Here is a 16,063-nt window from a genome sequence, read left to right on the forward strand (position 1 = left end):
GGTCAGAATTCTTGATTTTCTCTTGTAGGATCTTATTCGACGTTCTGCTCCATTTTTCAAACTTTGAATAATGGTAGCAATATAATAATACCTTCTTTTGTGCAACTGTACAGGGTTGGGTTTTTAGGCCTCTTCTGTTTCCTGTTCTTGTGGTTGCACATGATGGTTTGGGACCAGGATCTAATTCACGATCTGTTGGCTGATCCAAGTGGACCTCTGTCATGGTAGTGCCATTATCTGAGGTAAGAGGGTTCACACCTTCAAATACCTTTTCTCGTCTGGTGTGTGAACGAGTTAAGGGACCCCTTTTATCCTGGGCGACGGCCAGCCAGTATGCATTATTTTTGGTAGTCATTTTCATTTTATTTCCTCATTGTCAGCGGCTTTTGATTTAATATTCAAAGCTACCCCCTATAAATAGAGGGGTTTCCCCAATCCGCAACCTGGGGACGCTCTGTATTGCTTGAGAATACAGCACAACAGTGAGGATACAGCACAACAGTGAGGATACACCTGTGTGTATTCGCATGTGAAATTTAAGATTACTTAAATGCAAAAAGGCAGACCCACAAATTTCACATCGATTTGGTTTTACACCCGTGTGTTCTGACATGTGATATTTAAGATTGATTGATTGTGAAAAGGTAGATTTACAGATTTGACATCGATATGGTTTCTCACTTGTGTGTGTTCTTAAATGTTTTTCAAAGTTGAACTATCTGCAGAAGCTTTACCACAAACTTCACAAGAATATGGTTTTTCACCTGTGTGAATTCGCATATGAGTTTTAAGATCTTTATTTGCTGCAAATGAAGATTGACAAATTTGACAAGAATACGGTTTATCACCTAAGTGTGATCGTATGTGACTTCTTATATTGTTATTCATTATGAATGACTTTCCACAAATTTTATAATATGCTCTTTCACTTTTTTGTTTTATTTTACTTCAGATGAAGTTTTCAGAAATCAAGGGGCCCACTACGTGGGGCTAACACTTGGAGTCTATATGAGATACATAAATATTCGAATGTTCCATTTAAGTTCTTTATTTCTAAAACACTGGGTTAGTAAAGAAGTTGAGAACATAATTTTCCTCTCCCCAATTAACCATTTTCATATATTGTATTATATCTTTTATTTTGGTCTCTTGGTCTTACTGAATTCCAGGACAAGAATTTATCTAGTCTGGTGGAGTATCCAGTTTCGTGCTGTTACTTGAGGCAATATCACTTGGAGAAGATGCACCATTCCTCGTAAAAGCTAATGTGGGTTAGCCATAGCGAGATCTTATTTGGGCAGCGAATACTATGTGATTTTGAATATTTGGTCAGGGTTTACTTTTTGAAAAAAGTATCCTCATGCCAGATTGTTCTGACAAACCCCTGTACAGAAAGACCTTAAACACTCGAGGACAGTATCTAGTAGGCATTCAAGTTCTCCCTTGTGTGTATTGACATGTGAAATTTTAGACTAGTATTTTCAGAGTAAGCAGAACCACAAACCTTACAAGAATATGGTTTCTCACCTGTGTGTATTCGCAAATGACTTTTCAAAGTTGAATTCCTTGTAAATGCTTTACCACAAATTTCACACGAATATGGTTTCTCACCTGTGTGTATTCGCAGGTGACTTTGAAGATTGTTATGCCTTGTAAATGCGGTTCCACATATTTTACAATATCGTTTCTCCTTGTTCTTTTCCATTGGTTTCTGCTTAGGGTTGCTCATCCTGCTAGATGCCAGATAGCAACCACTTCAAACACTCAAATCTAGAGATCATCCTAAGATTCTTACCGTTTCTTCAAAAAACATATTTAGATGTCACATGTACCTTTTGCTGCAAGATCAAAATAGACTAAAATCAAGGGAAATAACTAGATGTAACTAATCATTTATTCGAATCTACACAACTTCCTCTATTAACAAGAGAAAAATAGACCATATTCAAGGGAAATACTGAGGAAATTTTTGGGTGCGTCACCAAAATCCTCTTTTCATGGTAACAAAAAGGAAAGAAAAAAAGATGAAAAAAAGCATTTATGACAAATTTCTCGGAAAATGATAACTAGAGGAAATGAGCAAAAGAAATACAGACCCGAATAAGTTTAAAATGATCTAAGTTTATTAAAACAAAAAGTTATCAATTGCCTTTATTTCCCATGGCTGGGGTAAAAAACCCTTAAGAAACATTTAAAATACATATAAAAAAATACAAAAAAGGCGTCAATCCTTACCTGCAAGAAAAGCTGAAAGAAAGAACATATAAAAAACGGAAAACAGTCCTTTTTTTAAAATTCAGTTCTTTTAATGAAATGTTCAGTCCTTCTTCCACAAGATGTTTTTTTTCTTTTCCAAAAGGAATCACAAACAAAAAGTTTCTTTGACAAAATGTTCTTTTTTTTCTTTACCGAAAGGAGAAAGAAGTAACTTCCTTTGTTAATACTCTTGTGCCTTTTAATTCAAAGGGGAGAGAAAACCATAAAGCCGCTTTGGTAGGCTTTATGAGGGGTAAATTCTTGAATTATGGAAGATTTGAAGGTTGAAAATCTTTCAAAAGAGGGGATTTCCTTTCTAAAAGCGATATTCTGCTCGTCTCGTCGGCGGAATAATTTTTGTTCTTTACAGTAAAGAACTCTTCAAACATGGCGGTTTCTTTCGTTAATCCTTTGATTAATTTACCAGTTGTAAGACTCTTGTGTGCCTTTTAATAACTGGTACTAATTTTCCAGTCGTAAGAAACTAGTTATCTTTTAATGACTGGGAATAAATTTACGTTAAAAGTTTAGTACCTCCAAATGGAGTTCTAAACAAACATCTTTCTCTAAAGGAGAAAATTTAGGAAAATTAATTTTAACGTCAAGAAAGATCCTTCTTGACGGAGAACGAAATTAACCTACTTCTTCTTAGGACGACTAGGTTCGAACTGACGAAAAAGGGCGAAAGGCCCATCGTCCTTTTCCTCCTCCCCCTTCCAGAAGGTAGGAGTGGGGCTGGCTGCTAGAAAGGGAACTATACCTAAGCTGATGATGATGATAATAAAAGTGACCTGCCGGTCAAAGAATGCGTTCCTTGACCCAAATGCTGAGATGCTGAATGGAATAAATAAAAACTATTTCTTTATTAATTATTATTTAATTAAAACTATTTCTTTATTAAAAATTTCCACAATACCTATATGTAACTAATCATTAAAATCAACATTATTTTCTGTATTAAATAAGATAAAAATAGACTAAAATCAAGGGAAATAACTAGATGTAACCGATCATTTAATCATTAGAATCTACGAAACTTTCTCTATTAAACAAGATAAATAACCAGATTAACACATTGTTTAATAATTTAAATTGATGAAGCTTCCGGAATAAAAATAACAATATTGTTTCTTCTTATTCTTTTTCATTGGCGTCTGCTTATGCTCATCCTACTAGACGCCAGATAACAATCTATTACTTCAAACACTCAAATCTAGAGATCTTCCTAAGATTCTAACCTTTTCTTTAAAAGAAAGTATTTGCATGTCACATGTAGTTTGTTTACTGTATATATTCGTGAGTTTCTTTTTTTTAGTTCTAATCCAGTAATCCTATGAGTACTGGCGTGATTGTGACTTTTTAGATAGTTACACTCTGAAAATGCAAATCCGTAAATTTTATGAGAATATCGAGCCTTACTGTTATTTTAAGGTTGCTCATTTTTCCAGAATGCTATTTTAGTGAATTAAATCTTAAAAAATTTGGAAAATTCTGTTTTAAGATTTGAGATTTAACATACAATTTGTTCATTGTGTGTATGTTTTTAATTTCTTTTTATTTGTTATCGTGTATATGTTTTCAATTTCTTTTTTTATCCAAGTAATTTAATGTAAAATGAGTTTAAAATACAGTTTTATATGATTTCCAAGGGGTTTCTGTTCCTTTCCATTGGTTTTTGGGTAGAGTTATTCATCCTACTTGATGCCAAAAAGATCACATACTATTTCAGAGACTCAAATTGATTCTAAGTGTTTTTCAAGGAAAACCATCTGGATTTTGCATGCTTTAATTACATATAATTTACAAGACTGGTTTCTCACTATTCCTTTTCCTAGGATTTTGATTATTGTACCAGATGCAAGATAATAATCCTTCAGAGACTCGAATCTCGAAATCTGTCCAAGATTCTAATTGTTTAAGGGAAAATATCTTGATTTCACATGCACTTAGTTCACTGCTTATATTGAGATTCATTGAATAATTAATATGTTATTTCTTGCATGTGTATTATCTAATATTTTTTCCATTTTTTAAGAGACAAATCTAACAGTTTCTATGAGGAGAAAGTATTTGGATTTAACAGGCACTTGATTCGATCATTAGTTTTTTCAACATAACCGTTTCTTAAAAGTGATGTACTTGGATTACATATGCATTTATTCATCACGTATATTCGGCAAGATTTAATTTGTTTCCTTAGCCTAGTATTCATATGATTACTGGAATAATTGTGTGCATCTGCATCATATATTTCTTTAAAAAATTTGCATGTGAGTATTTAATACAACTCAACCAACATCATAGGTGTATTTGCATGTAAATTCTGTCCTTAAAAAATTCATGAAAACATGATTCTTCACAAATTAGTATTGACACGAGATTTTTCGAAAAGAGTATTTAGTGTGAATTCAGTTACGTAAATTTGATACGAGTAATAATGTTACACTGTGTGTATTTGTATTCCACATGCTTTTGGTTCACCGGGTATATGGTGTTCTGCTGTGTGTATTTAGCACATGCACTTGGTTCACCTGTTATATGATGTTCAACCGTGTGTATTTGTAGGTCATGTTCCATGAAACTGTAAAATCAATCTGTAAAGAAAAACTATCAAAAAATTAAATCATAATTTAGATTTTTCATTAATTTTAAAATAATGTTAAAGAAATTCATGTAAATAGAAACTATTGACATGAAAGAATGAAAGGTAGGGTGAGATTATAACACTCTTCATGTAATGAAAGAAAAAAATTATGAAAAATATTAAAACATTCTGTGAACTTTCCTTTATTATTTAACAACAATGTGCAACAAATGTTTGCCAACAAATTTAATGTATTTTCACTCTCAGCCAAAGAATATTAAGAGAAAACGCAACTTTTTTTTTATCACACCCAGCAAAAGTTTTCTTTTATTATATCTCTTACTGATTTATTATTCCTATTTACTTGCCACCCCACGAGGACACAGTTATACAAAAGGTTGGTTTTTAATTTGAGGACCCCCCCAAAAAGGCACTCCGGATAGGAACAAAAATTAAAATTGCTACAGTCTAGAAGGATTTCTCCTCCACTGATCGAGGTCAGGAAAGGTGAGATGCAGCATCAGATTAGATCCTACACTGTGATCTTGGCCAAAAGGCCAAGAATGTCTATGGCTGGGACAACATTATAATTGTTGCATAATTTTCATTAAATCCTAAATTTGTTACATCTGCAAAATCTATTTTATCAATATTAACAACTATTTATTATTTGTTAAATCAAAATTCATTTCTTAAATCTGTAAAAAGATTTTATCAATATTTGCCAACTATTATATATTAAATAAAAAATCATTTTTAAATCTGTAAAAAAGATTTTAATACTTACAAACTATTATTTATTAAATAAAAATCATTTTTAAATCTGTAAAAAGATTTTATCGATATTAGCAACTATTTATTTGTTAAATAAAAACCAATCCTTTCTTAAATCTGTAAAAAGATTTTATCAATATTTACCAACTAATATTTATTAAATAAAAATAATCTTTTTTTAAAACTGTAAAAAAAAGAGTCTATTAATATTAGCAATTACTTATTTTTTAAATCAAAAATCATCCTTTTTTTTAATCTATAAAAGAATGGTTTTATCAATTCTTAGCAAATATTTACATGAAAAATTAAATTGTAAGTGAAAATATAAAACTCATTAAGTTTTCATTTTTACATTTTATAAAATATAAGAAAGTTTTATTTCAAATCTTATATCCTTAAATAGATCCTATGCAATTCGCAATAATATAAAAATGGAAATACTTCAAAAGAAAAAACTCTACCAAAAACTGGCAAGGATGACTAACATCTCACATACCTATGTCAATGCCGTGATCTCAAGTTAATATCACCAATCTTAACGTTGAAACTGCCAGTCCGCTCCAGGAAAACAAAGGATCACAAAACAATGACCATGACAGAATCCACAACAGTCGGTGGAAGAAACATCAGTTACTAATCACAATTTTAAGCGACCTCACACTCTTCCTGGAAAATATATCACAAATTCATTAAAAAACCGCATCCAAGAATACCTTGATATAGGAAAGGATTTAAGGAGCTAAAGTCTCACTAATTTAAGAAATTGAAAAATCTGAAAGCTAACGATGTAAGACTGCAGATATAAGATTGCATGTCTTCTCTTCACCAATAAGAGTCACTGTCAACAAAAGTCAATACCAGCTCACTCCCTCTTAGGAATCAGTGCTAAACTAAGGTCTTAACTTAACCACAACCATCAAGTAGATTCCATACTTAGATATGATAGCTCCAATAGATAAGGTAGCCATTAATAAACCCAAAGCACAAAGATAAGGTAAAAAGTGGGAAAAGTGAATTCAAAGCCTCCAAAACCTAACCTCTCAAAGAAAGAAGTATTCGCTTTCAAGTCACTACAGAGTGACAATGATATCATAATACTACCACCAAACAAAGGCAATGCTACAGTGTTAATGGATAGAACTAAGTATTCCAAGAAATCAGCAGACTTAATAGGATCTGGTCGCTACTGTAAAATGAAAGAGAATCTGATTTTGAAAAGAGAGAAGAAGCTGTCACAGATTTCTTTTAACAATTATAAGAAACCTTCCCAACCACCGATATCCATGACAAGTAACAAATAACACCCTACCTTTGAATTCTTCCTTCAAATTCCTTGGCTTAACATTCACAGGCAATATGAATTGGAACAAATGCATTGAGGATATTACAAAGGCTGCTGCAAAGAAGGTGGTTCCCTCTATCGTGCTAGAAGGCTACACACACTTGAGCATATCCTGTACTTCTAAAGCCACCATTTGCCCATGCATCTACAGCTAGTTAAGAAAAAAGTTACAAGTTTCAACATGTGCACAGCGATTTAAGAAAACATGGGCAATTAGGCACTGGCAGTCAATCCCCCTTTCACAAACATCTCTATAGCATGACCATGGCACCTGTTTGATCACGGACTAATAAGTGGTCCTGAATCTCAATAGTAGAATTTACTCAACAAACCAACCGTAGTTCTTTTGTCACGGATAGAAGCTGTTTTTTCTTCAGATCTGCAACCATTTTGAAACCGTCTTCACAAATGTTACCCCAGAAAGACAACTGGATAGAACCTTTTTTTTCTGCTAAATTACTGAGCCTGCAAAACTGTTCCATTGCTTCTTAAGCACAGAGATAAAGACCAAGAATGTGTTACACTTGATTTAATTCAAATTTTCATTTTTTATATGAAAAGGAAAATGTGTTATCGTCGTTTGCATCCACAGCTTATCAAATGCGATCATAATTTCCACACCAATTTTCAAAATTGCTGCAACCTCCTTTTGACAGAATATTGGTTATCAGAGTACTTAACTTCAATGTCATCTTTGGCATCAGTGGATAATCAGTTTTCACGAGAAGGTCACGAGTATATTCAACTTTGTGAGCTGTTGGCAAGGTTAAAGGAAATAATATGATTGTGTGCTGTTGCACTAATGTCTCGACCCCAGGCTTAACCTGGATGCAAGTTTGTTTCCCTTTTTGTCTTTTCTCCAACTTTGGTTCGCTTTAGTTCTGCATTCTTTTTAGATGGGGGGGAGGGGTTCTTTGACGCTCATCTCTTTCGCTCTGATCAAAGCGACTACTGAAAATTTGACCAAATTGTCGACTTTGTTCTTGACGTTTGCTGATAAATCTTCCTTGAAACTTTCTGGAAGTTTTTTCGCATCCCATTCCCTCCTCCATTCGTCTGAGGGAGATTTCTGCTGATCAATTTATTCTTTGTTTCCATGTTCTTTTTCGGCCTTCCATTCCATATGTTAGTGACGTTCTCAACCAGTCATAGATACTTACATCTCCATTTTGGATTGAATTGATAAATCAATAAAACTTTGTTTCTCTCATGCAATTTTTATTTTGGCTTTCACATTTACAAAATCAACTTTCACAAACATCGCTATGTACAATTCTGAGACAATGAGTGTCTCAGCGTCCACCAGATTTTGGAAATGGGGAACAATGTTTTCTATCCAAACATAGTTTTTTGTGTTACTATGTGAACAAGTAATATGAGCTACATGGGCTGTTTCCTTTATTTCATTGCAGTTTAAATAATACATTTTCCAAAAATTTGAACCTACAGCTACTATTTTCTGTTTGTCCAAATTTTACGTGTCTCAGTAAATATGCAGGGCTTCCCAAATTTAGTAGTTCTCAACAAACTTAATAAATTGTAACATAATTTGGGAACGTATCGAATCTCATACAACTTGCATCTTTGGTATTTCCCTTTTGGTACCCTTACATTTAATTCTATTGTTCCACTCTTTATACTTCAACCGAAAATCTGTCAACAAGGGTTATTTTTTCTGCCACATCTAATTTTCGTAAATTAAAAAATTTCTTCATATTGTAACACATATGACACATAGCACCAGAGTCCACAATCCAGTCTGTAATTTTATTCTTAGACAAGATATTATGTAAGAAAAGTTTGACAACGTTTGAATCATCCTGCATTTTCTTCGTGGAGTATGCTTTCCTTTTTGATAATTTGACTTAAAATTCTCCTCAGTATCTTCACCAAGCAGTCAACAATTATGTTTAATGTGCTCGGTTTTTCCACAATGATAACACTGGGATCCCTTTCTGCTAACATCATGTTTTGAGACCATGGCTTTCAATTCTGCATTATTATCTTCCCTTTCTTTAATTTTGGATTCTTCATGTAATAGTCACTAAGTTACTAAGGAATTGTTAATTAGCTTTGAGTGCTGTCATCAACATGTAGGAATCTGGAATATACTTAGGAGATAATGACCTTAAACTATATCCGATGGTGAGGCCCCAGCTTGCGGGCTCTGGGGAGTGTGGAGCCACCCTTTAATTGCCATTGCTCCCAGGTCCACTCTGACCCGGAGTGGTAGTACCTGTTAGGGTCACAACTATGGGTTAAATAGAAACTAACTTGCAAAAAACAAATATATTCTATTAAAAACATTTTCTTCCGAATCACCAGATTTGGCATTAAATAACCTGAAAAGGGTTGATATGCCATAAAACAAAAAGAACCAACCAACCAACTGTAAAGATATGCTGTTATCATTATATGATAACATATTAATAACAAAGACAAGTCGGAAGACAGATTTTGAAACAGTGTGCGTATATATTATTTTATTCTCCACAAGCGGTGGTGGTGGGAAGGGATCCTACTGATCTTTATTTTATTTAGTAGAGAGGGACAATCTAAGGGGGATAACTCGAATCATAATATCACATCCCTCTTTTCCCCAAAAAACAAAATAGTCAAACACAAAAGAACTACGACGCATTAGGACGTAGTGTGATTATTCAGCTAAGGACTGTCCTCGTCATACATAAACTTTTTAGGCGGTCTTATACGACCACATCTGGATGTCCTTTGAGCTTGATGATGAGTGTTGGGTGTTTTGGGGGATGTATCTGGAACAGGTCTGCCATATGTTGTGGTGGGGTTGGTTTGTTCCATATGTGCACGAGCCGTTGTCGTGCCGACTGCTGATCCTCCATTGGATTCGAGGGATATTACGGTTGAGGGTGCAGATACTTCCGGGTTCCGCCTTGCTGCGGACTTAGCTTCCCTCAGGTGCCTACGGTTTTGGCGAAGTGACTTTCCAGATGAAGTCTGCACCATGTAGGATCTAGGTTCTTCACATTTCTGAGTGACAACTGCAGGGGACCATTCCCTGGATTCTGGATCGTATACATGAACGTGTTGTCCTTTTTGTATTTCCGGTAAGTCTCTCGTGTGCTGGTTGTATAGACTTCTGATATGACTGTCTTTGATATAGGCGAGTTGCAGTATTTTCTTTATGGCTCGAATTGTTGGAACACTTTACTGGTAAGCTTCCCACGATCTTTCGGTTTAGTAGTAATTCGCTCGGTGATGGAATTACATGGTCGATAGGGGTTGAAAGTACCAGAATAATTGTTCGTATTGTTTAATTTTTTTAATAAAAAAATTAAACAATACGAACAATTATTCTGGTACTTTTGGTGGAGGTGTTTGAAACTATTCTGTATTTTCACCTAGCAATTTAATTTTATTTTTTTACAAATACATTTTTTTTGTTTGTTTTTACAAAAACACTTGTTTTTTTTAATTTTACAAAAACATTGTTCACGGATGCATTTTATTATTATTATTTTCCCTTTTTCGCCACATCAAATGTCTTTCCACCTTTCCTCACTTTTTTTTTTGCAATGAGACCATAAACCGCTGGAAATGAAAAAAAAAACAATATAAACAGATTTTTTAAATAAAAAACGAAAAAAATTTTATTTACATTTTAAACATATAGAAATAAAAGAAAATCTTTCCTACCTTCAATGACCTCGGGTTTTGAGAGATGGATGCGAAAGCGTCTTTCCCTTTGTGATTGTTTTTTATACTAATGGATAAATCATGTGACCCTAGACCTTCTATAAAATTGTATGGGTTGACTAGCTTGTGTGTTAATTTTTACCCCCATCTTTACAATCGGTTCACACCGTGTCTGAAGTTGTTCCTTTTCTTCTCTTTCCTTTTCTTTTCTTCTTCTCTTATTTACTATTGGGACACCGTCTTGGTAGTTCCTTTGTTTTTTCTTTCTCAATCAATTATTGTATTGATAAAGAATTATTACGGGACCACAAGCACTAATACCTGAGGTCGCAACCGACGGCATCTGTTGCAAGAGGTAAGACGTTCTTTTTCTCTTTCTCTCTCAGCCAGTTGTCATTGATGTATTAGGATAAATTTCTTAGCCTCAGACCTTGGTCCTTGATTATACCTTTTTTTATAGCATCCTATTAAGAATTCGCTATACATTGCAACAGTTACTGTTTTTTATATTAAAATGAATTCCTTACAAGTTGAACAATCATCACGGTCATCCTTATTGGAAGATCAGAGAGTCACTCGTACGATGATAGACTTAACACTAGAAAATCTTAGTGGACTTGAACCTCTTGAGAGAAATGTATTAGAACTTCATAAACGAGACATTCTCCGGTGGCTCCAAGAGTTATTGCATATTGACAAGAAAATAATGAAGGAGACACCATCGATTGAGATGAGGAGCTGTTTGACAGACAGTTTCACTTACAAAACCAGGGTGAATAAATTATTGTCGCAGTTAGATGCTTCCTTACCGGTTCCAGAGATCCATTCCCCTTTACTAACCTCAACTCCTCCCACTCTACCTTCCCCAGCTCAATCTGGCATTGAATTAGCGAAGCCTAAAATAACATGTCCAACATTTACTGGCGTTGATAAAACCAATAAATTTGCCCTGCGGGATTTCCTAACCCGTTTTGAGTTTTGCACATCTGGAGTGAGCTCAAAGAAGGAAAAACTCATATGCCTTAAGGCATATGTGATAGGTCGGCCATTTCATCTGATCCATCACCTGTCAGAAAATGACCATAATTATGATGTGGCCATAAATATTTTAAAAGAGGAATACTGGGACAGAGAAGCCATTAGGGAAGAAATTTTTGAAGGAAGCACTGTGGATCGGGGCTTGGAATGGATGTTTAGTCTAGAATCCTTGGGACTGCCTGACATAGAATCGGTTTCTGACTATGACAATCAAAAGATGGAAGAATTCATGCAAAACATAGTTTATAAAGATGGTCATTATTTGGTTAAATTGCCTTGGCATAAGGACAAGTTATCTCAGGTTCAATCTAACCATCATATAGCACTTAAGGTGCTGGACAGAGTAGTATTCAATTTAAAGAAGAAGGACTTATATGAGGAGTATATTAAGGTTTTTGAAGACCAAGAAAGAGAAGGGATAATTGAACCCCTAGAATGCTCCCCTCAGGAATACAAGCATTATGTGTGGGTTCTACATAGACCTGTGTTCAAAGACGAGCATACAACTACAACTAAAATTCGACCAGTTTTTAACTGTTCTTTTAAAACTAAGAACTCTGTCTCTCTAAATGATGCTGCTTATCCTGGGATCAACTTAACAGGGGACATGCTTGATTTAACTCTGCTTTTCCGAACAAATAGGTATGTATTTTTAGCAGACATCAAGAAGGCATTCTTGATGATTCGATTATCTAGTGAATCTGATAAGAATAAATTTTGTTTCTTTCTGCGAAAAAATAATAAGCTAATGTGTTATCGTTACACAACAATCTTATTTGGGTTTAGTGCAAGCCCATTCATCTTGAATTGCATACTAAAATTTCATGCTGGGCGTTATCCTTTGGATGATTGCACTGGGATGTTACAGTCTAATTTTTATGTAGATAATCTGATTAAAACGAGCAATTCCTTGGATGAGTTAACGGGCTTGTATACACGAGCAGTAGAAAGATTGCAAGAAGGAGGATTCATACTCCAATCTTGCAATTCTAATCATACAGAATTACACGATTTAATGAGGAGAGATGGTACTCTTGTGAGTCACAGCTGTCCTTGGGAGAAGGTATTAGGTTATCGTTACGATCCTCTTACTGATACCATCAATATTGCTTCCTATAATTGTAACCCTGAGGCAGCAACTAAAAGGCATATACTGTCTGAAGCATCAAGGATATTCGATCCACTCTCATTATGTTTGCCGGTATCTATACAGGCACGTACTCTTGTTAGTGAGTTGTGGAAATTAGGTTTTGAGTGGGATGAAATTGTGCCAAGTGAACTTCAATCCAAATGGGCAGTCATCGCTCATGAATTGTCAGAACTTGGTTCTGTTACCTTCCCTAGAAAAACCCTTGACGAAGGGAGGGAAGCTGAATTATTTCTGTTTTGTGATGCATCCAAAAGGGCATATGGATTTGCAGCATATACAGTCCAGGGGAAGGTTTAATCTCTGGTTTTTTCCAAGGCAAAGGTGGCGCCTCTTAAATCGAAGAGTTTACCAACTCTGGAGCTTTTATCGGCCTTCTTGGCCATCAAGTGCCTTCCGACTTTGTTGAAGGCCTATTCTAATGTAAGTTTCAAAAAGGTATTTCTTGCAGTTGATTCACAAATAGTATTATCCTGGTTGGTCACAAGGCGGACTAATAGCAAGAATGTTTTTGCCATGAATAGATTGAAGGACATTAGTCAATGGGAGGCTGAATTGATGTCTAAATTTGGTGTGGCCATTCAGTTTAAATATGTGCCTACTGCACAGAATCCTGCTGACCTTATCACCAGGGGTATTCCTACCTCTAAACTGGGGGCCAATTTGGAATATTGGGTATCTGGACCGTCTTGGCTAAGAGACCAACCGATTTCTTGGCCTGAAAATCCTTTGAGTTGTTTGAGCCCAGAAAGCAAAAAGATTGTATCTTCGATGGTTTGTGCTGTTTCGCACAGCCAGGAGGAGCCAGTTGTGCAATATGATAGATATTCTTCATTGTCTAAACTATTAAATGTCACCACATGTGTGTTCAAGTTTATTAATAGGTTGAGGAAAAGAGACTCCGACTTTGGTAAGATGGCTCGGACACACTTGATTAAAGTAATGCAGAAACAATCCTTCTGGGAGGAATTAGAATACTTACAAAATCCTTCAGGTAGGTCAATACCACCGAGAGTGGGAAGTCTAAACCTTTTTTTGGATAAGGAAGGATTAATTCGATCCAAGGGAAGAATTGGGAAGGTCTCTGTATATGAATACGAAATAGTTAATCCCTTGCTTATTGCTAAGGATCACCATCTTACTAATCTCATAATATTGGACTGTCACCACCAGTGTAAGCATCTGGGTGTTCCTGCTACCTTGAATAAGGTCAGGTTATCTGGGTACTGGATACCCCAGGGTAGGCAGGCGGTAAAGAGAATTTTATCAGGATGCTCCTTGTGCCAGAAATTTAACTCTATTCCATTTACCTACCCCAAAATGACTGATTTACCTAAACATCGGGTGAATATGATAAGACCATTTTTGCACACAGGAGTAGACTATACGGGTCATCTGTGGGTTCTGAGAGGTGGGGAGAGGGTGAAGATGTATATCCTGGTCTTTACTTGTTTGGAGGTACGGTCAGTTCATCTAGAACTGATTGAGGATATGTCTGTTCACTCATTCCTAATGGCCTTGATTCGATTTTCAAATATTTATGGGATTCCTTCGCATATTTATAGTGACAATGCTAAGTCATTTGTGGCTGGATGTGACATGATTCATGAGGTGATTGCTTCCAGTGAATTCAGGGAGAAATTGGGGACATGCCAAATCAAGCATGTTAAGATCCCTGTACACTCTCCTTGGTATGGAGGTGTATGGGAAAGACTGATTAAAACCATCAAGTCTTGCTTGTATAAATTAATTGGACGAGCTAGTCATGATTATTTCGATCTCCTGACAATTATTTCTGATGTACAAAATGCCATAAATGACCGTCCCTTGACTTACAGAAGTTCATCTGACTCAAGTTTGGAAATAATAAGTCCAAATCACTTTTTACGCCCTGTAGTAAACCCTCGTTTGATTTTGAGAATGGATGGGGAGGGTATTTATCAACTAGAACCTCCCTCTCGGAAACAACTCTTAGAGTCCTTAAATTGCAGGAATGATGCATTAAAAAGATTTAAGAAAATTTGGTACGAAGATTATCTGCTTAGTATAAGAGAGCATGCTCAAAGACAACAAGGAGGGACTTCACCAGTTGTTTGTGTGGGAGATGTAGTCACAATCAAACTCCCTAACAAACCTCGACCATTTTGGGCATTGGGTAGGGTCACACGTCTATTTACAGGAGATGACGGATTGGTGAGATCTGCTCAGATAAAACGAGGAGATGGCTCCTTGCAAGTTCATTCCCTGAAGCACCTCTATCCCTTGGAGTCGTCTATTCAAGAACCCATTGATGGACTTGATTCCTTGATGGGGAATGCTGATGACAATCTGAATGGCTGTACATCTGTACTTGAAGACCCTATTGAAGAGGGCACAGAGCTTGGTTGGATTTGCCCTGATTGTGGTGAACCAGACAATGGCAGTGCCATGATATGTTGTGACTGCTGTGATGACTGGTACCATTTTTCCTGTGTTGGTCTATATCGACCTCCACCAGAAGAGGAGAGTTGGCGGTGTGGAAGTTGCCTCAACCAGGATCCTTCATTATCCCATGATATGATGGTGGATAATTTATTAAATGATGCTGAACATGCATGTATTTGCCCAGGATGTGTTCTACCGGATAATGGTAGTCCAATGATATGCTGTGATGAATGCAATCAATGGTACCATTTCAACTGCGTAGGTATTCAGCAAGTTCCCCCAGAGGGTGAGAATTGGTACTGTTGGAATTGCCTACATTCAATTCACTAACAGTCCACCCTCAGAAAATAGGTAATTATTTATTTACCTCTCCCATTTTTTTTCTTCCTTTTCTCTTTATCCTTTATTTTTATTTATTTACTAGCAGTTCAGCCGGCTTGGCAGTAAAATTTTGACAAAAACCGATTACGAAGCTTGCCCTATGTCTGAATACACTTTATGTTGGTTTGGAATGTTTGGACCAGGGATTGGCTGAAGGTTCAGTTTTTTTGGGGGGTTTTTGCTTCGACCCCTTAAAACTTATTTTTCTTGGATTTGTTCAATTTATCAAGTTGGATCCATGTCCCGGGAATCTAAATTTAGAATTTTGAGTGTTTGGACCCAAAATTAACAGTTATTTGTATTAAAATGTACTCAGACAACTTCACTGTTTACTATTTATTTATTCATTTATTTTATTTATTTATTTATTTTTTCTCTTGAGACGGGAGTGTATAAGAAAATCTTTCCTACCTTCAATGACCTCGGGTTTTGAGAGATGGATGCG

General features: G+C 35.6%; 1 long non-coding RNA gene across 2 annotated transcripts in view; it reads right to left on the reverse strand.

The window, feature by feature from the left end:
• Nucleotides 1-9,101: 9,101 nt before the first annotated feature.
• LOC145243556 (uncharacterized) overlaps nucleotides 9,102-16,063 on the reverse strand; it is a 49,689-nt gene continuing 42,727 nt past the window's right edge. For both annotated transcript variants that reach the window (XR_013862904.1, XR_013862903.1), the window contains one exon: nucleotides 9,102-10,523. This is a non-coding gene — a long non-coding RNA (uncharacterized LOC145243556). The remainder of the gene's footprint in view (nucleotides 10,524-16,063) is intronic.

This window comes from Euprymna scolopes, chromosome 22 (assembly GCF_053919585.1).
Source record: "Euprymna scolopes isolate OS-2025 chromosome 22, ASM5391958v1, whole genome shotgun sequence".
NCBI lineage: Eukaryota > Metazoa > Mollusca > Cephalopoda > Sepiida > Sepiolidae > Euprymna > Euprymna scolopes.